Below are 25,630 nucleotides of genomic sequence, written 5' to 3'. Positions count from 1 at the left end.
GGATAAAATAAGAATTTTAAAAGACAACAACATTCTGACATCTCAAGGTTATGTTGCCTTGATGAGTGTATGTTTTGCAGGAAGTCTTAGTTTTCTGGTTCTGACTTGTTCACTGACTCAAGATTAGACCTTGGGTGGATCATTTCATTTCTCAGGTCCTTGTTTCTTTTCTATCAAAAGAAGAGGTTTGGGGACGCCTGGGTGGCTCAGTTGGTTAAGCAGCTGCCTTCGGCTCAGGTCATGATCCCGGCGTCCTGGGATCGAGTCCCACATCGGGCTCCTTGCTCCATGGGGAGCCTGCTTCTCCCTCTGACTCTGCCTGCCACTCTGTCTGCCTGTGCTCGCTCTCGCTTTCTCTCTCTGACTAAATAAATTAAAAAAAAAAAAAAGAAGAGGTTTGTCTGCAGAATCTTAAGGTCCTTCAGTTTCCAAAATGTTTGTAAAATTATCATTCAGACATCATGATATTATTTTTTAAAACTATCTGTTTACAGGAAGAGATTTGGAATGCATACTGCATAGGGAGCTACTGGGTTGAGAGAAGCTAAAACAATTTCACAGGCATTGCGGAAAGGCTTGTTGTTCTGAACAGACCACGACTGGAAAGGGGTGTGTAATTTCTCACTTAAAACCGGTTTATTTGCCTCAAATACTAATGGAGGAAAGAGTACACGAATGTCTATTGTTAAAACAAAATTAGATATAATTTATCATACTAGATCTGTAGATAACATGGACCATTACCTATATATTACTTGTTAGATTTAATGCCTTCTAGCGCTCAAGTAATTGTATTGAACTTCTCATTTGTGTATGTTGTTTATCTTGAGTAAAGTTTGTTTCAAAGATCAGTGCCCCTGAGTTAGTCAGGAAAAGGTCAAAGCTCTTAAATCTGTCTGATGTACATCAGCTAAAAGCCTCAGAACTAGTGACACCTCTTGTTAGAGCTTTTCAGTTGCAAGGTAGGAAGAGAGAGAAGAACCATAAGGCAGGTATTTTTCTATCGTAGGTCAATTTAGTGATTGTGAGACTAGTAAGCCATTAATTGAATATAAAAACATTGCAAATACATATTTTTGTGCTTGTTTTAGGGCTGTCTGCCACCTTGACAAAAACGAGGAAAACAATGCATTCCTAGGAGTAGATAAACCTTGCATCTCTGAGTTTCCTGGGCCTCAAATAATTGGCAGCATGACTCTGAAATGCAGACACAGAAAGTCACCTTTGATTTAATGCCTTTTTTTTTGGTCTTTTCATGTTTTTATTTTGGTGCATTTTTTTCCCTGATATTTCAAATATTACTTTGGTGCTAAAAAATCAAGAGGGGAAAATTCAGGCAGAAAAAAAAAAAAAGAAAAATCAGCTCATTACTCCTTTCCCATGTATGATTGGGCTCATGTGATTGGTACCTTGGACTTTGTACTGTCATTTCACTCCTTTCTCTGCAGACATCAATCCTAGGAAATTAAAAGCAAAATTCGGAAGTGTGAGGAAAAGCACCAATTATTATGTATGCACATGGTTTGTGAGGATTCCTAACTATTGATCTGCAGGTAGGTGTCTAGGTTGAAGTAGATTTAAATGTGTAGGTGGCTGTGCTGTAATTTTACATTTATCATAATTAATATCTAAAACAGGAAGGAAAAGACAAATTGTCACAAATTGTAGGAGAGGGGATTGCTTTCTATCTACTTGAGATAAGACATTTAAACCATAGTGAATTCAAAAATCCTTAGGCATTTTCCTCAAAGTTTCCTTCAGTGAAAATTGATATGAATCAAAAATTTCTTATTAAAAAAAAATGGCAGGACCATTGCTCCTAGCAGAGTTATCTGAATGATTTGCTAGGTCAAGCAATCTGTCAACTATTTTCCTCTAGATCAGAGGATTAGTATATCAGGCCAGATTCTTATCCTGTATAAGGTGGAACAAAGTTATTTTTGGAATCTCAGAGTATATGATTTGACACTCCTAAAGGAGACTTTCTGAGACTTCACTTCTAAAAACGAGTGGATATTATAGTAAAATATAATTCTTATGCTTAAGTACAGCTGTAAAATCTAAAATGCAGTTTGAATACATTCAGAGTGAGTCTTCAATGCTTTCTCCATTAAATAAAGAGATTGCAAATTAAAAGTACTCAAAAATTGCAGTTGACATTCAGGAACTCATTAACTTCATTCTTTTCCAAAATCACCATAGCAATTAGTCTAAACTTTAATTGACCAAAATTGTTCATCATTGAAACACTGATTTTTAAGAGACTAATTTTTTTTGGACTTGGACTTACAGTTTTTAGAATTTTAAATCCATTACTCTGAAATGATCAAGCATGTTTGCATTTGCATTTTATTTGTCCAGAGAAGATCCTCTTATGCTGACCTCTTCTGCTTGGTCAGATGTCAGTGAGCATCTTGTGCCAATCAGCTATAGATTGCATGACAATCTCTATTTCCCCAGAAAACAGGGGAAAATGTGTATACTGGAATCTAATTTATTTAGAAATCTTGATAGGATCTTTTTGTTAATTCTTAAATATTTCTTTATGATATAATCTTTATCTTTTTATCTTGTTTAACTTTTTCAGTTTAAGATATGGGTAACCTGGATGGCTCAGTGGGTTAAAGCCTCTGCCTTCGGCTCAGGTCATGATCTCAGGGTACTGGAATCGAGCCCCATATAGGGTTCTCTGCTCCGCAGGGAGCCTGTTTCCTCCTCTCTCTCTCTGCCTGTCTCTCTGCCAACTTGTGATCTCTGTCTGTCAAATAAATAAATAAAATCTTTAAATATATATATATATATACATATATATATATATACATATATGTATATATATATATATAATCACTTCTTTATGAACAGATCAACCACCTTAAAATTGCCAACCTCAACTTCAAACATATGAGCTCTTATAATCCTTCCTTCATGTGCTTAGTTAGTCATTTGGTCATTCAACGGCATCCAGTGCTGACACTGCTAGCAACATGGAGTAAGAAGATGAAAGGGATGTGTTCTATGATTCCAAGTGCTTATAAAAGTCAGGTAAACAAGTAAGTGCATTTAAATGTTAAGAGAACATGGGGCGCCTGGGTGGCTCAGTGGGTTAAGCCTCTGCCTTTGGTTCAGGTCATGATCTCACGGTCCTGGGATGGAGTCCCACATCAGGCTCTCTGCTCAGCAGGGATCCTGCTTCCCTCTCTCTCTCTCTGCCTGCCTCTCTGCCTACTTGTGATCTCTCTCTCTCTCTCTGTGTGTCAAATAAATAAATAAAATCTTTAAAAAGAGAGAGAGAGAGAAAAAGAACAAAGGCAGCAGAATATGCATGTCATGCTTGGGGCCCAAAAGAAGGTATGGTTTATACCATCTGGGAGTGGGGAGGGGAAAGCAGAAAGCTGTGGGTGTAGTTGATGCTTGATCTGAGTGTTCCAAGGTGTTTTTGCCAGATGGTCAATGAATGAAAGTGCTCTCCCTACAGAAGGAGAGCCAGAGGAAAAGGAAAAACCATGAGACTACAGAGTGAATTCAAGAAACAAGTAGCTCAGTCAGGCTAAAGCAGAAAGAAAAACAAGACACAAGGCTGAGGCAGGGCCCAATTTTACATGGATGTTACCAAGACCAAGAGTGTAGATTTCAAACAGCAAAATATAGGTCATGGGAAGAATTAGCAAAGTTAAGCAAGAAAAATAATTATGACATAACGTATTTTTTTCTTTTGAAGAGAACACACCAAATACTGGAAGTTATGGAAATAAAACATTTTAGAATCTAGCTTTTGCTTCTTGTTAACAAAGTCTCCACTCTGGTCCAAGGAAACCAGAGGTGTGGAGGACAGGGAGAGATGTTGCTTTCCTTCCTGGGATGACGAGAAGGGTGGACCATAGAATTCTGGGAATGTGAGGTCCTTAACTCTGCCTTTTTTTACCAATGCTAAATAGATACCTGAGTAAACATAAAATTATATTCAATTAGTTTCTTTAAAAGTCATATGACAAAAACAAAAATTGTAAACTTAAGAAAATAAACCACATAATTGAAACTATATATTTTTGTAGACATACTATATATGACAATAATGGCAAAGGGGACAGGGAACTCTTATTTGATAAAGTACTTACTTTATATTTGGCACCTTATAAAATTAAGTCCAAGTAGATCATGTTCAGTTAATGATGTATCTTGTAATCCCATAAATATCTACCTAAAATAATGCAAAGATATATATTAAAAAAAAAATAGAGGAATTCAAAGGGAAAAACAAGTTCAGTTAGCTTAAAAGAAGACAAGAACAACAACAAAAAAACCCTAGTGAGACAAATAGAAAACAAATAAAAATGTATACTTTGATCTTATTTATTTTTTATTTTAGGCTGAGAATCTGTCTTTTAATAAGAAGGAATTAATTTATATCTAACATGATTATCAATTTTGTTAGGATAAAGTCTTATTAAAAGATACAGATTCTTAGCCTGGATAAAAATGTAAGGCCCAATTTCATTTTCCCATAACAAAAAGCCTGCCCTTAAAATAAACGCACATTGAGGGGCACCTGGGTGGTTTATCTGTTAAGCGTCTGCCTTTGGCTCAGGTCACTGTCTCAGGATCCTGAGATCCAGCCCCACATCAGTCTATTTGCTCAGCAAGTAGACCCTCTAACTCTGCAGCTTCCCATGATTGTTCTTGATCTCTCTCTGTCAAATAAATAAAATCCTAAATAAAAACCCCGAAAACATTGATTGAAATGGAAAAAAGCATACCATGTCATCAGTCAGCATAGAAAATATGGAGTGGCCCTATTAATGCTAGACAAAATAGACTCTGGGACAAAGTGTATTATCAGATATAAAGAGGAACATTTTGTAAAGATAAACTGTAATTAATTAAGGAAATAGACCAGTCATATATACATGCATAATAAAAGACCTTTAAAATTCTTGAGAAAGCACCTGACGGAACCAATAAGAGAAATAGACATATCTAATTATCATACTGTGTTTCACTCATTAAGATAGAACAACTAAACAAAAAAAAAAAGATAGAACAACTAGACAAAAAAAGATCGGAAGATACATAGAAGATCAGAACAATATCAGCTACCTTGGACTAATGGACATCCATAGAATACACCTAGCAACCTTAAAATATACCTTCCTCTTAAGTGCCTCATAGAATATTTGCTAATATAGTTGATGTGCTAGGCCCTAAAATGAGATTGAATAAACTTCAAAATATTGCAATATTCCTGAGTATATTCTCTGACCACAATGAATGTAAATTAGAAATAAGTAACAAGATGTCTAAAAGAGTCTGAAATATTTGGAAATTAACAAATTTTTAATAATAAATGGATCAAGGGTAAAATCATGGAGATTATTAGAAAACATTTTGTAAATGAATGATAATGTAGGTACAATACTCCCTTGGCCTCTCCCTCTAGCTTGTGCACTCTCTCTCACGCTCTGCTGTCTCTTGCAAATAAATAACATCTTTAAAAATAAACAAATATTAAATATTCCAGTTAAAAGATAAAATCTGTCAGATTAGATTAAAAACTGAGTACCCAACTACATGCTGCCTATGTGAGATAGAATTTTAATATAATGACTCAATTTTAAAGGTATAAAAGAAGGATCAAAGATGTACTAGGCATTTGAAAACAATTAGGATACACTGAGGAGAACGTGACACCACTTCTGTGATAGTCCTGCAAAAATGTGTATATTGAATTGAGTCATGGGGAAATATTGGACAAACCCAAACCAGGGTCATCCCACAAAATAACCTGTCCTGTTCAAAGTTCTCAAGGTTATGGAAGCCAAGGAAAAAACTAAAGAATTGTTCCAGACTGAGGAAGGGTAAAGAAACCTCCAAGAGGTGATTCTGAAGCAAAGCTTTTATAAATGTAAATATCAGTGGGACAACTGACAAAACTTGAATAGGGTCCAAAGAGGTATCCTAAAGAATCAAACTGAACGAGTTAAGTGATAATATTGCAACTGCATCAAAATCACGATGTCTCCATTTTCTTCTATGTTGAAGAATATAAAATATCTTTGTAGGAAGCTATATAGTAAAGTAATCAGGATCATGGAGCTTAGAAATGATAACTTTTTCTCCAGTGGTTCAGGAAAAAATTCATTGTGTTAGTTATGCAACTTTTCCATATATTTGAAAACTTTGAAAAATTTTTTAAACTTTAAAATTGACAAAAAAAAAAAAAGGACCAATAATTAGAAGGAATAGCATTGAACTTCTCAACAGTGATGAGGGAACAGAAGAGTAGCTGAAGACAAAGCACAAGCTGACAACCTGCAACCTCCCCTCACCCCTCACTTCTGGGTGGGACCTGTGCGACATTCTTCCTGGGATCTCCCAGCTAAATGTTAATACCTTGCTAGAGGCAAAAAAACAACCTTAACCTAAGAATGGCAAGACCCTTGGTATCTTGGAGGTTTCTTGTCCCTTGGTCTTCTTTAGCATATGAAAGTTCTTTTGAAACTGCCCTTTTCCTTATTTTCCCCAACTCCCAAGTATGTCATCAGCAATTCCCTGGGGAAGTAGCTCTTTCTGCACATGAGTACCGTCCCCATGCTTTAATAAACCACCATTGTGCACCAAAGACCTCTCAAGAATTCCTTCTCGGTCCTCAGCTCTGGATCTCACCCCGCCGAACCTCACCTATATTCCAAAACCACATCTAGAGTAATATTAGATATTTGAGATACCAGAGTAGTGCTTTTAAAATCACAGAATTCAATACCCAGATGGCTATCAAGTATGAGGATAGAAGAGCAATGTTTACAGATACACAAGAATTCAGAAAGCTTATCCTCTTTATCACACAGGGAATCTATGCTATCACAATCAGGAAATTTAAAAATAATCTGTTCTTGAAGAGAATGGCAGTGTTCAGTTGGCCTGAAGCATTAAAAGGGGGGGCCCTAGAATAGCCAGACTGGGAGGTGACCAGAAATATATCTGGAAATCACTCTTCTTTAGTCTAAGTCTTTTTAATTTATTTTTTATTTTTATGTTATTTTTTACACCTTGAAAAAACTTTTAACCTGCTGAGCCACCCAGGTGCCCCTTGAAAAAACTTTTAATGTTTATTTTTTAATCTTTTATAAAGTTTTAATTTTAAATTGAAGTATAGTTGACACAGTGTGACATTAGTTTCATGGGTATCATGTAAGTCTTTTTAAGTAGGTACATGTATTATTTGAATGATGTTAAAGAATTATATTTAAAATGAATGAGAAGTGAATGAGTAAACAAAGATGGTAAGTGAAGGCAGCTTTCCTTAATCCGAAAAGGAGAAAACAGGAAAAGTAACTAGAGAGAACTTAGATTTGAGAATTTTTTTTTTTTTCTTAATAAGTTAAGACAAATAAGCATGGTGCTATATTCTGAGGAGGCGGAGGTAGGTGACCTAGCATGCTGGCAGTAACAAGATGATGTCCCAGGTAGGTAGAATTGATTCGGTTGTCTTGTGTGCTACAGAGAATCACACTTTCCCTCACATAAGAGCATAGGCTAATAAAATAATAGCACATCTAGAAGAAAGAGGAGTGTAAAACTCGGTGAAGTTCTGTAACAACGCTGGTGGCTTATAGTTGGGGGAGCTGAAAGAGGGGCACTCAGGATCGCCAAGCATTATGGATGGCCCAGCGGCAGAGATGAGTGTACACAGTTCGGAGCATTAGCCACACCTATGCTTGTTTATTTTTCCTCAAATGTTATCGCAGCCTGGGTGTAGGTACGCAATTTAGATTTGGAATTTGCCCATTGGGTCTGAACAAGTGATAAGGCAGGGGGTGGTCCAAAGTGGGGAGAAAAGGAAGTGAACCTGCAAGATTGACAGATGCCATTAAGAAGGAGGGGTTGAGGGGCGCCTGGGTGGCTCAGTGGGTTAAGCCTCTGCCTTCAGCTCAGGTCATGATCCCCGGGTTCTGGGGTCGAACCCCACACGGGCTCTCTGCTCAGCAGGGAGCCTGCTTCTCCTTCTGTCTCTGCCTGCTGCTCTGCCTACTTGTGATCTCTGTCTGTCAAATAAATAAATAAAATCTTTAAAAAGAAGGAGGGGTTGGACGAGGGCAGACTGCACTGAAATGTCAGTGAGGGTGGGAGTAAAGGAGCCCCAAACTGGGCTGATGGGACCGTGGAGTCCACAGAAGAATAGAGTAGGGGAGAGACTGACTGTTCAAAAGAGTATCTGTTTGGAGAAAGCCGGCTGGGGGAAAAGACCCCCAATAAACACTCAGAGCTGCTTTTGCGGAAGGAAGAAAATCAGAGCGGTGTATAGGGAACGGAGGAGTTCTTCAATTTTGGAGAAGTTAGGCAGACTTAGAGCCTCTTTGCTGTTTCCTTGCATTTCCTGCTTGGGGATGATATTTCTTGGATGAACCAAACTTCCATCACATTAAACTATCTGTGGACGATAAACCACTTACTGTGAAGTCGGCCTTTGCCTGGTTTCTACCTTGGCACCAATTTAACACCTTAGTCCTTTCTAGCAAGGTTATTTTTTATTTACGTTTTCGATTTCCTCTGCATTTCAGTGATAGTTGTCTTGGCACACAGTCCCAGCTGCAGACAGCTTTTATTTTTAGGCTTCCCTATTCAGAAAGAGTAGTCCCTGTTTAGGGATTTCGCTGTCATTCTAAGCTTTCCACTGAGCTACGACCCTGCAGCTTTCTTCAAATTCAAGTCACTGGGGAGGCCTTTTGAAATGCTGAAAAGACAAGACAACATTTTGTACAAAAGAGGAAAAGCAACCAAAAAGAGACTCCAGAACCAAGGAGATACCAGAAAAAGGACAGGGAAGTAAAGATAGTGACAGGAGCCAAAAGGACAAAAGACAATACATCAAATCCTTAATAAGCCAGCCAGGAACACCAAGACCAAGGGCAATAACTTATAGCTAGAGGTTCGCCAACAGGGAAGGAAATTCTTGTTTCATAATTCCCAAAAGTACCTCCCAGGGTACTAAAGATCATAAAAATGCTTTCCATTGTTAAAATAAGGAAGTTATTTTCTGGTCCACAATATTAGTGAACTGGTTAGTTTTGAGGACTCTTCTTGAAACTCATTCAGATATAGACATTTAAAGAGGTAATGGCCTAGTCTGAATGAAACACTCTTATGTTGAGTCCATATTTTAAAAAGGAATAGTGGAGTTAGGTAATGTGCATAGATGTTAAACATATACTTATCTAAGCATTGCCATATTTTATAAAGGATGTTAGAATTCCTTTCCCCAATATTTAGCAATCCTAGCTATGAGGAACAAACTGATATGCTGTAAAGTAACTGTAATCACATATAATGGTTCAGTTCAGGCCATGTACGGTTGGCCTCTGACTATGGATGTCAGGAGCAATAACTACTTCACAGGATCCCCAAATATGCCACCTTTTGGTCTGTTTGAAGAGCATGAAAGTAGTGATAGTCAGGATGGGATGCAGAAAGCGAGTTGCAGTGCAACTGCAAAGCTGTAGGAGGAAAATCCTGGGTAGCCTTCACATTTGTGGCTCCCAAATGAGCCTCGTTTGATCCTAGAAGATTTTAAGAGTGATTTTTCAATCATTTCTTAAAAATAGAAGTGTTTTAGTCTAAAAGTCATCAGCCACTTTAGGTGACTCATAAGAAACATGGAAAAAGACCACTTTTGTGCCTCTACTAAGCATTTAAACTAACTCAGCCAGATCACTTAACTGCCCTGCCCACAGATTTCACTCCTGGTTACTGCCTTCCCCTCTCATCATTTGTAGTAGCTGCAGGGGGAGAGGGAGCTCAAGAAGCAGGGGCAGGAGAGCTACTCAGCCCAGGGTCCAGCCCTGGTTTGTCTCTTCCCCACTGTCTGTTTCTTTGACTCTCCTGAGAGTTTCTGATGGCCTGCTTATTGGTCAACGCATTTTGCTTTTTCCACTTCCATTTCTGCTGATCATCCAAAAGCTGTTTGCTGGGTCCTCCTAACTTGCTGTGGCTGTGTTCCGTATTTATTCCTGTTCTCTTAATTCTTCTTCGTTGGGTTTCCCTTAAAATGTGTTTCTCCCCAGTTTTAGCACTTCTCTTGACCTCCATGTTGCTCTGCTCCTGGATATCCTGTTGTAATTTAAACGGCTGAATGAAAGAAACTAACTAACTAATACTTGAAATTCATAATAACGTTGAAGTGAGAAAAATCTTGCAATTGTTTTTTCAATGTTTTCCCATAGATTTGACTATTACCCTTTACACAGGGGCATCAGTGGCATTAAGTGACAAATTATTTCTGGGGGTGTACAATCAAGCCCTCCATTCAGATCCAGTAAGTCACAGGTTCCTACTTTTGGAACGGTATTAGTTTTACCTCATTTGCCAGTATCAGCAAGAATTTTGGAGATAAACCATAGTTACTACAAGTTGTAGCTTTGGGATAAATGAGGCTTCTATCCTAGCTCTACTATAACTTTGATCAGGATAATGATACACTTTTCCCCAACTCTTACCATAGAGCTTAGTATATACAAAGCTGCTCGTATGTATTACTCTTATGGTGTTGAGTAAAAATGTCCAATACATTGCCAAGATTTAGACTGTCTTTTGGAGGGATCTTCTCTAGCTGATGCCTGGGCTCCTTGGCTTCTCATGTCTATGGCGTTCTCTCTAACCTTAGAAAAACGTATCCATATCCTTTGTTAACCATGCTATTCTCTACAATGTCTGTATCTATACTTCTGGCATCATGGAAATACTGTCCCTTCCAACAGTCTCTGCCCACAAGTCTTACCTGGTCTGACAGTCCCTGTCCATTAGATGCCTTCCTTCTGTGACACCTCTCCTTGACCTGTCTGCTAGAGGTATATCTCACATAGTTAGGAACCACTTGGAAAGTTTCCCTCCTGAATATGACAGTACTCATACCTCATCACCAAAGACTATCAGGAACAAGATCAGTAGGAAAATAGCATTCACCCCTTTTACTATCTTTATTTTTTCCTCATTATGGTGAGCCTCCCACTCCATACGCCCTCCCCCTAGAGTTCTTCCTTGGCTCTTCCAGCACTTGTCTCTAGAGATTGTAACTTGTTTTTTTCAGCATGACTCTCCTTCAAGATGTTAAACTTTATGAAAACACAGAAAACGTATGTACCTCTCGATTATTTTTATTACTGTTTCTAGCCCAGGGGTCGGCAGTCTTGAGCAGCAGTTAAGAGTTTGATCTGGAGCCAGGCTGCTTGGTTCAATTTATGACTCCTCCCTTGCTGTCTGTGTGAATTTAGGCAAGTTACTTAAATTATTTGTACTTCAGCTTACTCGCCTGAAAAAAAATAGGTATTTTAATAAGAGTGTTTACCTCTTAGGGAAGATTAAATAAGTTAATATGCAAAAAGCACTTCAGATACTGCTTGGCACAGAGCAAATAGCTATTAAAGTAGGTGCTCAATAAATATTTGATGGATTAATAAATGCCACAGTAGGTCCAGTCATCAGTGTGCTGCAGACATCATATAATCAATCTGAGTAATTCGGGCTGCCTTGAGAGCCCCCTGGTTTTTTTTCACACATGTTTTCCATTTGCTGCCTTTCAGGCATTATTGTATTTGTGTCAAATCCACTTGTCTAAACATTTAAGGAAGCAAAACAGTGCTACATAGTTTTAAAAACCATTATGATTTGACTTTATGGATTTGTAGAACTTCATATACAACATGCCTAATTGCTTCATCTGAGGTTTTACACGGCTGATCAAATCCATTTATTTAATAGAAATGTGGTCATGCGGTGTGTAAAGAAGGATGCTATATTAGTGTGTGTGCGTATGTGTGTCTGTGTGTGCATGCCAACCTCTGTATATTTGCCTGTGTGTGTTTTGGGAGTGAAGCTGGCAATGCCAAACATGAACAAGATGAAGTTTCTGCTCTGTGGAATCTTGAAATTCAATAATGGAGATAACCATGCAAACGTCTAACTAAATCACAAAGCCCAGTCCTCTGAGAGTCTGTGGATATCTGCATCCTACTCTGGGAAAGCATAATCTCTCTGTCTATAATTTTACCCGGCTGGCCTCTGAGGTAGAGTGGAGGCTCCTAACATTTCACTTTATCAGTTTGTATAATGCCCTCCATCTCTGTACACTGAAATAACACATTGCTATACCAGCACAATATGAAAAGAACGTCTTTTTCCCTGAAAGGAACAAAAGGGGTGCCATGAAGCTATAGAAAAAGATAAGTTCCTTAGTAAAAAGACTTTTCCTAAAAGGATTTCTTAAGAAACATTCAAAAGTATTTAAACAAACAACTAAACAAATAAAACATGATAATTGAGTAGAGTTTAAGCGTGTGTCCCTTCCGTATTCTCTCATCTTGGTCCCATTGACCTTTAGTGAATCACTTCTTGGGTTATTTATTTCCACCACCATTTTATTGTAATACTAAGAGAATTCCCAGAGGGGAGACTGTCAGCAGCAGGGTCTCTGCTGGCAGGAAAACTATTCTATAAAAGAGAAAAGAAATGGATTTCCTTTCCCTGTAGTTCAATATTTTCTTCCTCTACACATTGGCTAAATTCCTCCATCCTATTTCTTCACAAATGTCAGGGTTGGGGTGCCCCACTCTCAGACAGCTCTCTTCATTATGATTATCAGTGTTAATGCCATGTCATTAATCCTCATGGGTGTACAGAGACCTCACGCTGAATGAATGGGAAAGGTCACCATGGAAACATTTGTCTCCATAGCTGACTCACTGCAAGCCCCGTAACTGTTGAACCACATCCTGTCGACCATCTGAACTGCACTGGAAGAAGCCACAAATTTGGCATCTCCTACAGGACCATATTCTTCACGGAAGCTATTAAAAATCTGTGCCAAGGAAACATTCCTCAGACGCAAGGTAATAATACCATTTGAGATAGCTTTAAGTGGGTGATGCTCTACAATTAGCTGTTAACACCTTTTAATAAACACACGCGGTAAACAACCTGTGGTGTTTCAGCTCCCAGTTATCGCGCGGGCTTCTGGTCTCTGGAGATAGGCACTGGCAAGGTAAAAAGCACCCACCTGGAAAATAAGCAAAACACCTGCACTCTCACATTTCAGAAAGGATCCCCCTCAGGGGTTCATGTGATCTATCAGTCTATAGCACAGTAGAAGGGAATAAAATGGTCTTTGCTGGATTTTCTTTGGCTGTTTGAATGAAAAAAAAAAAAAAAAAAAAAAAAAAGAAAAGCAAGCAAGATAACCCATGTAGAAAAATCACATTTATGGACTGCAGACTTCTCACTTAGCCTTATCATGAGAAGGCAGGATATCATTATTTCCTAGATGGGAAATTAGGTCTATGCTGGGAGATCTCAGGCTTAAATAAAATCACAAGAGAACTACCGTGCCCTTCCCAGCCAGCGGAGCTCAGCTAAACAGAGCAATCTGTCTGGGCTTTCCGTGTTCGGCTATGATTCTACAATTCTAGGGCCAGCCGGAGAAGCAAGCATGGGAGTGTAAGTGGGATCAGACTATTTCTCAAGCTGGGCGTGTTCTCTATGTCTTCAGGGGCGGGTAGGTCCTCATCTCTCACGTATACCCCGATCCCAGGTAGAAGTCTCTACAGTATTTGCATAAACATATGCCAAGCTATACGTATGTTATCTCATTTGATTCTAGAGATTATCATACGGGGTAGGTAGTATTCTTGACTTCATCTGACAGGTTAAGAAACTGAGGCATGGAGCAATTTCATGATTTCCCCATGGTCACATAGCACTTAAGTAACTAAGCTGGGACAAAAACCAAGGTGGTCTGCTTCCAGGGTTCGTTTACTCAAACGTTAAACCATATCTTAATCTCTTGTGGAGTTCTATTTATTCACCCCTCTCCCTGTCTTCTCTCTCTCCTCCTTCCTTCTCTCCTCTCCTCCCCTCCCCTCCCCCATCCTTGATTGGTCTCTCTTGCCTCCTTCCTGCTGCCCTCCCCCAACTGCCTCCTTTAGGGCCAGCCCCATCCCCCTTTTGTTTTCCCTCTCTCTCATCACAAAGTGGACAGCTGATGGACTGCACCTGGGTACACCAGCTGGTTCTAGGACAAGGTAACTCAATCTCTCCCAAACTAACTTCCACCTGTAAAGCAGTAAAAGCTAATCTTTGCTTCCACATCCCTCCCAACCCACTGCCGTCCTTCTGCTACCTTTTCTTCCACAGGTTTCCAGTTCTCTTGTATTCTTTTCCCTCTCAATATTTTTCTCAGAAAGGATAGGACGTCTTAAACTCATACAGTGAATTCGGGCTCTGTTTTTATTAAAATGTTTTCATTTTATGAACATCTGCTTCTTTTATTTGTTTTTAATTTAAACTTTGCTATTGAAATATACCATATATGGTGCATTGGATTGAAATGTGTGCCCCTTCCCCCAAATTAATATGTTAAAGACTTCACCCCCAATGTGACTGTATTTGGAGATAGGGTCTTTAAAAAGGTAATTAAGGTTAAATGAGGTCACCAAGGAGGGGCCTTACTCTAACAGGACTAGTGTCCTTAAAAGAAGATCGAGAGATCAAAGAAAAAGCCATGTGAGGACATGCAGAGAAGTCAGCTCTCTGCAAGCCAAAGAGACAGGCCGCAGGAGAACATTGTCACTACCTTGAGTTTGGACTTTGAGCCTCTAGAACTGCAAGAAAATAATCCAGTGTTTAAGCCACCCCAACTCTGATATTTTGTTATTGCAGCCTTAGTAGACAATTACATGTGGAAAATACAGAAATCTTAAGTGTACACCTTGACAGCAGTTTACATACTTAAAGTCTCATGAAATCACTGCAGATCAAGAAATAGACTATTTTAAGTACATAAGGAAACTCTCATGTCGCTTTCCACTCACTTTAGTTGCTTGTGCCCGTATTTTCAGATGTGCCTGCATACCTGCAGAGAGGGTGTGCTGAGATCAGTCCTCTGTGGTGTAGGGGGGTGGGGTGGATGAGTTGATTTCAGAGACTGGGTTTAGCAAGGCACTTGGCTCAAGATCTAAAGCTGCATTCTCCAAGCTATTTCACAAATGCTAAAGATGATGTCATAATCTTCATCTGATTTCTCTGTGTATTCTCAACTGTTTCTAAATTGGAGAGGGAAAAGAGGAACCTTAGCATTTTAACTGACTGAGCCACCCAGGTGCTGGAACCTTAGCATTTTAAAACCCAACATCTTGGTGCTTCACTGAGCCCAAGTTTGGAATTTAAAAAAAACAAAAACAAAAAACTTCTTGTTTTTATCATGAAATATTTCAAATATTCAAAAACACGTAGATGCTAATATAATAAACCTACCACCAGATTTCAATAAGTTGAGACAATTTACTACATTTACCTGTGAAAGAAGAATTTAATTTAAACTACTCTAGTAAATCCCAGTTTCTTTTTTTTTTTAAAGATTTTATTTATGTATTTATTTGACAGAGAGAAATCACAAGTAGATGGAGAGGCAGGCAGAGAGAGACAGGGAAGCAGGCTCCCCGCTGAGCAGAGAGCCCGATGCGGGACTCGATCCCAGCACCCTGAGATCATGACCTGAGCCGAAGGCAGCGGCGCAACCCACTGAGCCACCCAGGCGCCCCAATCCCAGTTTCTTTTTATTATGTTTGAAGTCTAAAGGCTTTGGATCTTACAAATAAGGAGTGCCCTTAACTGAATCAAATAAAAAACACAACACAAAACTCCCCTAATTGCCAACCCCATTTTTATCTGACCTAGTTTCCTTCATGTTGCATATCATCTGTTAATCTAATTAAATGCCCCAAGGCTCAAACTGATAACCTTTAAAACTTCTCACTTCCTTTGAAACGTGATGAGGATCTCAGCTTGATTTGGATTAGACCTCTGATTCTGATGAACAAAATGCGAACAACTGAAGTTTAAGCAGATTTGGGACTGGCCTGCATGACTAATGTCAGTTGTCTCAATTCCCAGCTGCCAGGCAGGAATGGCCTTGGGATCCATTTACTTACCTATCAATCACTTCAGTGATACATATAGGAGGACAAAGTGGTGAACCACCCCGTGAAGAAGGCTCAGAGATTCCAGGTGATTATAGATAATCTGAATAGATTTGAGAGGGGATGAACAGCATAAACTCCTCAAAGAATTGCTGAATGAGTTTAGAGTTGGCAAAACTATTACTGGTGAATAGTGTGCATGAAGAATCCTGTGTCTTGAGGGAATATGCTCAAAAAATGAGAAAATTGGGACTGTGAGGGAAGACAGACAAATGTAACTATATTAAAAGTAAGCCAGGCAAAGGATTACATTCAGGGTAGGGTTGTTATTATTTGGGGGGGGGGATTATCCATTCTAGGATGATGAAGGTGAACTGTGGATGGTTCTGAACATAAAGAACGTAATGGCTTCCTGTGGTTACCCCAGAGTTCTAAAAAGGATGTGGGAAAATCAAATGGCAAGGCCTGGAGAGAGAAATTGAAAGATCATGAAAATGGAGAAGAAATTAGTCACTGAAAGCCTCCAAATGATAAGAGCCCTAGATAAAATAGAGGAGAAAAGAGACCAATGTAAGAAACAGGTGAAACTGTTAAAGGGTACACGCCTTGATTATCTTGGACAGTCATCTGTTAGCTCTGGATTCATCAACGTGAGTGATAGACCATGTGTACGTCAGTAATAAGATCCCAGGCTACAGCTGGTAGAGAACTTACCACCCATCCCAGTGCCTGAGTAAGATGTTTCTGCCAAGACAGGGCAGTAATTGTAGAGAAGTAAGTATGGACTTTAATTTCTTTAAAAAATTAACTTACAAGGGGAAGGTAATTGGATTTCCTACTTTCATTCTTTGGACTCCCACTTGTAAGGAAATTTATTTTTTTTTACTTTAGTCTCTTCCAGGGTCCTTCATAAGAGACGTACATCTAAATTGTTATATTCCTTTGTTGGCATTAGTACTAGAGCAGCTTTTTGTTGTCATTTAGTTTTACTGCAGAACTTCTGAAAGATCTATGTTCAACAATTGGGTTGGAAAGAACTTGAAATAGGAGATAATGTAAAAAATGAGTAGGGTATGGTGTGATTTGGAACTAATTTATTCAGTGAATCTGACCTGTTGTAGACCCTTCTTGGATATAAAGTCAGCTATCCCTTAGTATTCATAGGAGAATGTTCAAATGAGCTATGGGCTATTAGGGAGGGTCCTTAAGAAGAGAGGAATAAGATTTTTCATATATATTTTGGTTCTTTGGCAAGGGAGTTGCCATTTCTGGCTGCTCTGTTTAAGAATAATGAAATAAGTGAATAAAAGCTGTTAAATGTTAAAGGAGATCTGTCCTGTGCCAGGGTAATTCTTCCAGTCTCTATCCACCTTTCATGTTTACCTACTCTTAGGAAAGGAGATACTTAGATTTGTGACTCTGGGCAAAGTAGTCAAATCTAATCAAGGCAACTTCTTCTCATCTTTTACTTGAGTTGTTATGCCAGGAGAAGAGGTATATTGTTGTCAGCTCTTTGCCATTTCATAAGGACCCTACCCCAGTGTGACAGGTCAGCAGCTTTCTTGTCCTCCCTGTGATCAGTGGAGGAAGGGGTTAAATTTGTACATTTCAGTGATACAATCTTAAGTTCACTCTGCACATAGTCTCTGGCACCTTTGCTGGATATAAAAGTGATATTTTTTGATATTATTTAGTCCCAGACTTATACACACAGAGGAGAGATCTTATTTGACAATACCCTCAGTAACATTCTCCATACCCAATACCCTCAGTAACATACTCTATAAATGACTGAATAGAACTAAAATAAGTTCTCAATATATATACTACTATACATAAATAAAATAATATACTGTTATACATAAATAAAACATCAGTAATATGAACATATAAATTAGGAGGCAGAATATAGACTTGGACAAGGTAGAGAACAGAATATAGGATCTTACATAATGATTGTAGTAATAGACAACATTTGCTAAGTGTTTATTCTATCCTATTAATTTTGATAATATTGGAAGCCCATTATTTTATTTTATTTTTCTGTTTAAAATTTTTTTATTAACATTTAATGTATTATTTGTTTCAGGGGCACAGGTCTGTGATTCATCAGTTTTACACAATTCATAGCACTCACCATAGCACATCCCCTCCCCAGTGTCCAGCACCTCTTCACCCCATCCTTGCCATTGCCTTTCTCTCCAGCAACCCTCAGTTTGTTTCCTGAGATTAAGAGTCTCTTATGGTTTGTCTCCCTCTTCATCTTGTTTCACTTTCCCCTTCCTTCCCCTGTGATCCTCTGTCACATTTCTCAAATTCCTCATATCAGTGAGATCTTATAATTGTCTTTCTCTGATTGACTTATTTTGCTTAGCATAATACCCTCTAGTTCCATCCTCATCATTGCAAATGGCAAGATTTCATTTTTTTTTAATGGAAAGCGCCATTTATTTTTTTAAGATTTTAATTATTTTTTTGAGAGAGAGAGAGCACAAGCAAGGGGAGTGATAGGCAGAGAGAGAGGGAGAAGCAGGCTCCCCATTGAGCAAGGAGCCCGATTTGGGGCTGGATCCCAAGACCCTGGGATCATGAACTAGGTTGAAGTCCAACTGTCACTCACTGAGCCACCCAGATCCCCTGGAAGTCCCATTTTTAAGATGAGGAAACGGAAGCATAATAAAGGTAAATGACAACAACCAAGGAGAGGTAAAGCCTGAATTCATAATCAAGTGCCTGGGTGGTTAAGTTTAGGTGTCAACCTGACTGGGCCAAGAGATGCCAGAGGGCTGGTAAAACATTCCTTCTGGGCCTGTGTCAGGTGTGGGTGTGTCAGGTATGGGTGTGTTAGGTCTGGGCGTGTCTCAGGTCTCTGGAAGAGATTAGCATTTAGATTAGTAGACTTGAACAAAGGAGATAACCCTAACCAGGGCAGGTGAGTCATTCAGTTTGTTGAGTCCCTAAATAAAATAGAAATGGGGAGGGGGAAGAGTGAAGGCACTCTCTGGGCTTGAGCTGAGACATCCATTTGCTCCTGTGCTCAGATATCAGTACTCCTGGTTCTTAGGCCTTTGGACCCAGGTCTGGTCTTATACCATCAGCCTCAAGACTGCCAGGCCTTTGAACTTGGATGGAATTATACCACCAGCTTTCCTGGCTCTGCCACTTGCACACAACAAACTGTGGGACCTCTTAGTTTCCAACATCACATGAGCCAATTCCTATAATATATTCCTAAATAAATATCTATATATATTCTATTGGTTCTGTTTCTCTGGAGAACCCTAACACATGGTTGAACTGTGAGTGGTACTTCTATCTTACAATACAATTTATTAAAACAAATTTATTAAAACAAATTTATTGGAAATTTATTAAAACAAATGTGATTTGAACTTCCTGGTAAATGAAACTTGTTATAAGGGCTAACACTTCTTCCCTTTTTCCTTTTTATATTAGGATAGAGTACCAAGCAAAAAATGAATAATTTAATAATCTCTTAGGACATTCTGCCAGAGTTTATACCAAAAAGTTCACCCAATTGTACCTGCCCATAACACTATGTAAAGTATGCAATTTTAACACACCTTGTCAAAATAGGCTATTATCACTTTTTATATTTCATTTCAGTCAGGATAAACTATGTCATCCAAGTAATAAGCAAACCCAAATCTTCAATGATTTATAACTTAGGTTTATATCTTGCTCAAATTACATACCTTTTTTGGGCCGAATGGGCATTCTGCTCTGTCATCCTTCCTGGAATCCCACCCAGGAGACTCTGGAGAGTTTTGCATCAGCAATTAAATGTTTTGGCCTAGAAGTGAAAAATAATCACTTATGCTCACAACCCCGTTAGCCATAACTAATGGGTGAAGCCAATCTAAATTTGCCTACGTAAAGCCAATCTACCATGGACTTCCTTATTTGGAAGAGAGCTAGAAAATATTTCATAATCAGAAGTAGAATTGTTAAAAATTTCCACAAATTTCATAGCTGAAAAATGACAAATTGCTTTGTTTTACACTCTTATTACAAGAGACATTGAAAACTTTTTCTTTATGAATTCTTTGTTCATGCTCTTTTGTTCTATATGTTAAACTGAGTATGTTGGTGGAGTCCAGTAAAAAAGTTGGTTGAGGAATTTAAGTGTGCCCAAGTTAAAATCAAGATTTGCCACTCTCCCACCTTCCCCAAGAAATTCCATCTAGGGAAATATTCTGGAGCATAGCAATCACCTGATCTGCAGCACAGTATAAACAACACTGTATCTTAGAAGTGTTTCAGTAGGGGCATTGACAATTGACAATGTTTGGTAACCTATGACCGATTTATGTTTATGCCAATATAACATTAGTCATTCTATGTTAAATACTCTGCCAAAAGTACCATTTTTTTTCCCCAAGGTCTGTTTTTTAGGCCTCTTTCAATTGAAGGTGACAGAATTCAAATTCAACATAGTTTAATAAAACAAAAACATAGGGCCTCAAGTAAAAATTATGGGGGCTCCCTAGGTTTAGGTATGGCTGGATATTTGGGGTCCATTGACACCATCTGAATTTTCTCTTCTTTCCATCTCTTATGCTTGCTTTCCTTATGTTGATCCCTGTAGGTTTTCTCTACATGGCTGCAAAGAGAAACTTGGCAGCTTATGGAGAAGCTTCCAAACCTGTATCATCTTTGGAACTAGGAATCTCAGAGTAGACCTTCTTTTTTCTACATTCTTACCAATCCTCAAAAAGACAAATCTTATACTTGTTTGAAAAGTATACCCACAGGACCAGCCTCTCTCTTTAGAGGCATGGGATATACTAATTGGCGAGCATTGGTTACAATAAAATTCATACAATGAAGTTCTAACTTTATCTGTCTAGGATATACCTGTACTTCTTGAAATAGTTTCTTTTGGGAGGTAACTGAGTTAAAATAAAGTCATTAGGGTGGGCTCTAATCCAATATGACTGACATTCTTACCAAAAGACATGTACAGAGGGGAAGACTATGTGAAGACACACGGAGAAGGCCATCTGCAACCCTAGAAAAAAGACCTCAAAAGAAATCAACCTTAGAAATACATGGATCTTAGACTTCCAGCTTTCAGAACAATGAGAAAATACATTTTTATTATTTAAGTTACTAGGTCTTTGGTCCTTTGTCATGGCAGCCCTAGCAGATGAATACACATTCCCAACTCTGTAGTATGAAAGGATAGGTGTGGCTCTTTGATTATCCCCCCAAGCTGCAAACTCCAGAATGGGAGACAGGCTGTTCTCAGGAGGAAAGGAGATGTTCCAAGACCCAAAAAAGGAGGGAATGATGCTGGACACACCATAGTTGCTGATGTTCCCACAGATGGAGAATAACCAATCTTTCTTGACCCAAAGGGTATGATTTCACATCACCCTTCTCACCCTTCTGGAAAAAGAGTTTACTGTTTATGATAGATGTCTCACTGAAATTATTCTAAAAATTTTGAACCTCAGCTTTAACCACCATAATTTTTTATAGGTTGGAATGTCAGTAGAGCATAGTACTTACAAGGCTTTTGGATCAGTTGTGTCTGGATTTGGATATTGAGATTGGTTACTAAGATGACTTTGGGAACTTATTTGAGTCTATGTTTTGTCACTTATGAAGTGGAGATAATGAGAGTACTTTTCTCCTACAGTTGTGAGGGTTCTTTAAGTTAATTTGTGTGAAACTTTTAACAAAGTGTTTAATGCATTAATAGAAATAGTAGATACTGCCTACTATTGTTTGCATTATATTATTATTACTGTTGTTATTACTGTTGTTATATATAGATTGTTCAACGCACTAAAATGGCTCAATTGTCTATAAGTCATTCAGAGTTTTGACTCTTAGCTTGACCTTATCATTGACATGCAAATAAAGGTGATGGATATAAAAGCTTTGAAGCTCATCCTAAAGCATGTTTTGGGAAGATAATAGAAATTATACTTGCCACATTCCACACACTTCAGTGTTGAGGATCTTGAATTTGAGGCTTCTATGTGCTAACAAAATGGAAATACCTAGTTTATAGCTAGAGACCTGATACTGGACCTAAGGATAGAGGTCAGGACAATTGATATTAATTCAGGAGTCTGTCGGAAGCAGGCCCCTGGCCAGGGCAGCCTCCGCCATTAAAAGATGGTGCCTGGCTAGTTGCCAGGTTAGGATTGCCTCGTGGAGACTAAGGGGAACACCCAAAGAGGAAGTAAACAGCATTGGTTGCTAGCGAAGTTGTTCATTTAGGTGCACAGCCTGATTTGCTCGCTCCTGTACCCTGCTCGCTGATTGGTCATGTAAGCGTATATAAGTGTGTAGACTTGAGGAAATAAAGAGAGAGAAGAGAGAGAAGATGCATCCGAACCAGGGTTCTTGTCGTCCTTGCGGGCCGAGGGCGATAGGAGTCATTTGTTTATGCCAGAGATGGCAAATTAGCAATCTTGAGAAATGTGTTTTTTCTCCCTCCTAAGTAGGTTTTAACAAATGAATGGGCTACCCATTTAATATTCTGGGGGAAGAAGACCTTCTGCCCTGTGGTCCTTCTAGCTGGATTTAGAATCAAATTGACATGAGACACATTATTAGGAAAAATCAAATTGAATAGTCAAATGTATGGGATACCTCTGTGACTCAGTTGGTTTGGCATCTGACTCTTGGTGTCGGCTCAGGTCATGATGTCAGGGTAGTGAGACTGAACCCCAGGAAGGGCTCTGGGCTAGGCATGGAGCCTGCTTAAAATTCTCCCTCTCCCTCTTTCTGTGCTCCTCCCTACTCCCTCTCTAAAATAAACAAACAAACAAACAAACAAACAAAATCTTTGTCAAACTGGCCTCTCTTGGGACAGTGTGCCCTGCACCCCTACATTATTATCTTACATTAAATAAATACATTTAATTTAATATTATATTACATTAAATATTATATTATTTAATATAATTTAATATTATATTAAATATTAAATACTATTAAATATTATATTACATTTAAAAAGATTGGGTGGCTTTTCTTAATAAGTCAGATGATCTGGGCATAGTGCTTGGCATTTTCATATGGCAAATATCAAAGGGAACTGAGGAATAGCTGCCCTTTTTGGTTATGAATCCAACTCTTCATGCAGAGTATGCATATGCATATATTCCCATTCATTTAGCCATCTCCCTCCTTTCTGGAGGTGTGTGAGCAAGACCCTTGATGAAACTTATAGTTGAGGAGATGTAAATGAGATTGCCACATGGATGAAGAAGGAAAAGGAGCCAGTTATGGAAGTAGGTGGAGGCCAAAGAGCCATCCAAGAAACTGAGCAGTTAGTAAAAATGTCTAACCAGTTAGTAAGAAGTTACTAAGTTAATAAGAAGTTAGTAATAGTAAGTAATAGTTAGTAAGAAGTTAGTCAGTAAGAACACCAGAAAAGAGCACTGTTATCACACTCAAAAGTGGCAGATAGGGTTAATTAGAGGAGGGATGGTCAAACAGTATCATATTTACAAAGATATCTGGTAGTAGAATGAAAAGAATCTACTAGCTTTGTCAACTAGAAACTGACTACTGGTATATAATAATGAAAGTAGTTCATTCTTATTAGTGGGCAGAAATCTACAATGGGCAGAGAAGTAAGCAAGTCCTTTCTTTTCTTTTTAAAAATCTTTCATCTAAGGAGTCTGGGTGGCTCAGTCGGTTAAGCTTTTGCCTTCGGCTCAGGTCATGATCCTGGAATCCTGGGATTGAGTCTGGAATCCAGTTCCCTGCTCAGCAGGGAGTCTGCTGCTTCTTCTGCCCGGCCCCCTACTCACGCTTACTCTCCCTATCTCTCTGTCTGTCTGTCTCTCTTAAAAATAAATAAATAAAATCTTTAAAAATCTTTCATCTAATGGAGTTAGAGCTACATGAGGTTTTATGGGAGTTTATTATTATTATTATTATTATTATACAATAAAAAAGTGTTTATTGATCAAATGAAAAGTAGTTTAAGTAGGAGATGCAGCAAATAGAGCAAAGGGAGAAACAACTGATGGAGCCCAGTTCTAGCCAGCTGGGACCAAAGAACAACATTTCAGGGGCCATGCTATTCTTCTCTGTACTGTTCCGATTTTACTATACATAGTGCTCATATATGTAACTCTGGAGGCTTACTAGTCTTGCTGTGAATGTCCGCATAAGTCCCTGGAGCTTAAAAAGGTTAAAATTAGTTTCATTAATTGATTCTACCCATTGTCAAACATATTTCTACTCCTATATCGTCTCTCCTAGTTACTCAGTCTCCCAAATTAGAGGTCTGGAAGTTATTTTATATTTCTTATTCACCACGTCAGTTCTGCTCACACTTCTTGCCACCTCTTACCCAATCAGACACAAAGTCCTATTGATTCTTCTCTTCAGATTGCCTGAAGTCTATCTTTTTTCTTAATCACAGTTTTCTATTTTGTGATATCACTGAACTGGAGGTTCTTTGAGGATGAGACCTGTTCTTTATGTTTTTCCTCATTTCAACTCCTAAAAGTATACATAAAACATATTATAAATGTTTGATAATTTTTGTGGAGATGAACTAAATGATCGCCCAGTTTCATGCCCTGTTACGCTTAGATCTTACACTCCAGTCCCACACACACAACCTACTCTTCCTCCCATACCCAGTACTATTACACATTTTCTTGTATTATTTCTGCCTGGATACTCTTCACAATGCATTGTCCACCAGGAACATGGACCATGTTTCTGAAAAGTTAGTAGAAGAATTAATGCCCCTGTGAAATTGCCCTTTATTACTCTGCTTTGGGGCAGACCTTGCTGCAGATTATCAATTACATTTCTTTTTCTATCTAACACATCACAAAATTCTTGTCAACCTCACTTGTTTGACATGGCCATAGAATGTGAGCAGAAAAAGTGTGTACACTCTTAGGTTTAGCCCATAAATTCCTTCTTATTGTCATCCTCCATTCTGTTTTCTACTTTCGGGTGGTTGGTTTAAAGAACCCCCTCAAGGGGATCTCAGGAGGTGTATGTCAAAGATGGTAGAGCTATTATAAAAAAGGAACCTAGGTCCCTGAGTCATTGGTTGGAGGAGAGCTACCCAACAATCAACTCCTGTATGGGAACATTGTGAGACTGAAAAACAAGCTTTGTGTTAAACCACTGAGAGTTTGGAGTTTATCCAGCATAGCCACTATAAGGAAGTAACATTTACCACTCCAAAATATGTCTCTTTGAATTAAGGATTATTTTTTAAGAAACTGCAAACTTAGGAACTCTGAAAACCAAACAGAAGTTACCTTTTTATTAGAGACTCAACATGTATAAGGAAAAATCTCTATTTGTAGAGGTTTTAAATTTCTATTTGTAGATCCCTTGATCTACCAGGAAAAGGGGGATAAGTCAATCTTTAGAAACTCTTACCAACGAAGAAGGCAAAGACTTAGATGTGCATAACAACCTTATCCTTGTGTACTGTGCTTTTCTGGGTAACCTCTCATAGCTGACTCTCCATCCCCAGTATTTTGTTTTATCTTTAGCTGTAGATGGTTTTAAGGTGATGGCTTTGGCCATTTCAGACACTTACTCAGTTTTTTTGGGTCTCTCCCATGTATATGTGTTACTAGACTTTTTTTTGTTTTGTTTTTTTTTCTTCTGTTAATCTGTCTAATATCAATATAATTATTAGA

General features: G+C 38.5%; 2 long non-coding RNA genes across 3 annotated transcripts in view; one reads left to right on the top strand and one right to left on the bottom strand.

Annotated features, from left to right (window-relative positions):
- Nucleotides 1–4,117: 4,117 nt before the first annotated feature.
- Nucleotides 4,118–25,630, bottom strand: part of LOC309864432 — a 35,811-nt gene continuing 14,298 nt past the window's right edge. The window contains exons 2-3 of the long non-coding RNA XR_014311522.1: nucleotides 19,676–19,773; nucleotides 4,118–4,198 (exon numbers count right to left, since the gene is read on the bottom strand). This is a non-coding gene — a long non-coding RNA (uncharacterized lncRNA). The remainder of the gene's footprint in view (nucleotides 4,199–19,675; nucleotides 19,774–25,630) is intronic.
- LOC309864430 overlaps nucleotides 12,727–25,630 on the top strand; it is a 42,015-nt gene continuing 29,111 nt past the window's right edge. For both annotated transcript variants that reach the window (XR_014311519.1, XR_014311520.1), the window contains exon 1: nucleotides 12,727–12,875. This is a non-coding gene — a long non-coding RNA (uncharacterized lncRNA). The remainder of the gene's footprint in view (nucleotides 12,876–25,630) is intronic.

Source organism: Mustela nivalis, assembly GCF_964662115.1.
Source record: "Mustela nivalis genome assembly, chromosome: 5".
NCBI lineage: Eukaryota > Metazoa > Chordata > Mammalia > Carnivora > Mustelidae > Mustela > Mustela nivalis.
Note: the sequence above shows the minus strand (reverse complement) of the source record. Positions and strands in the feature narration are given on the sequence as shown.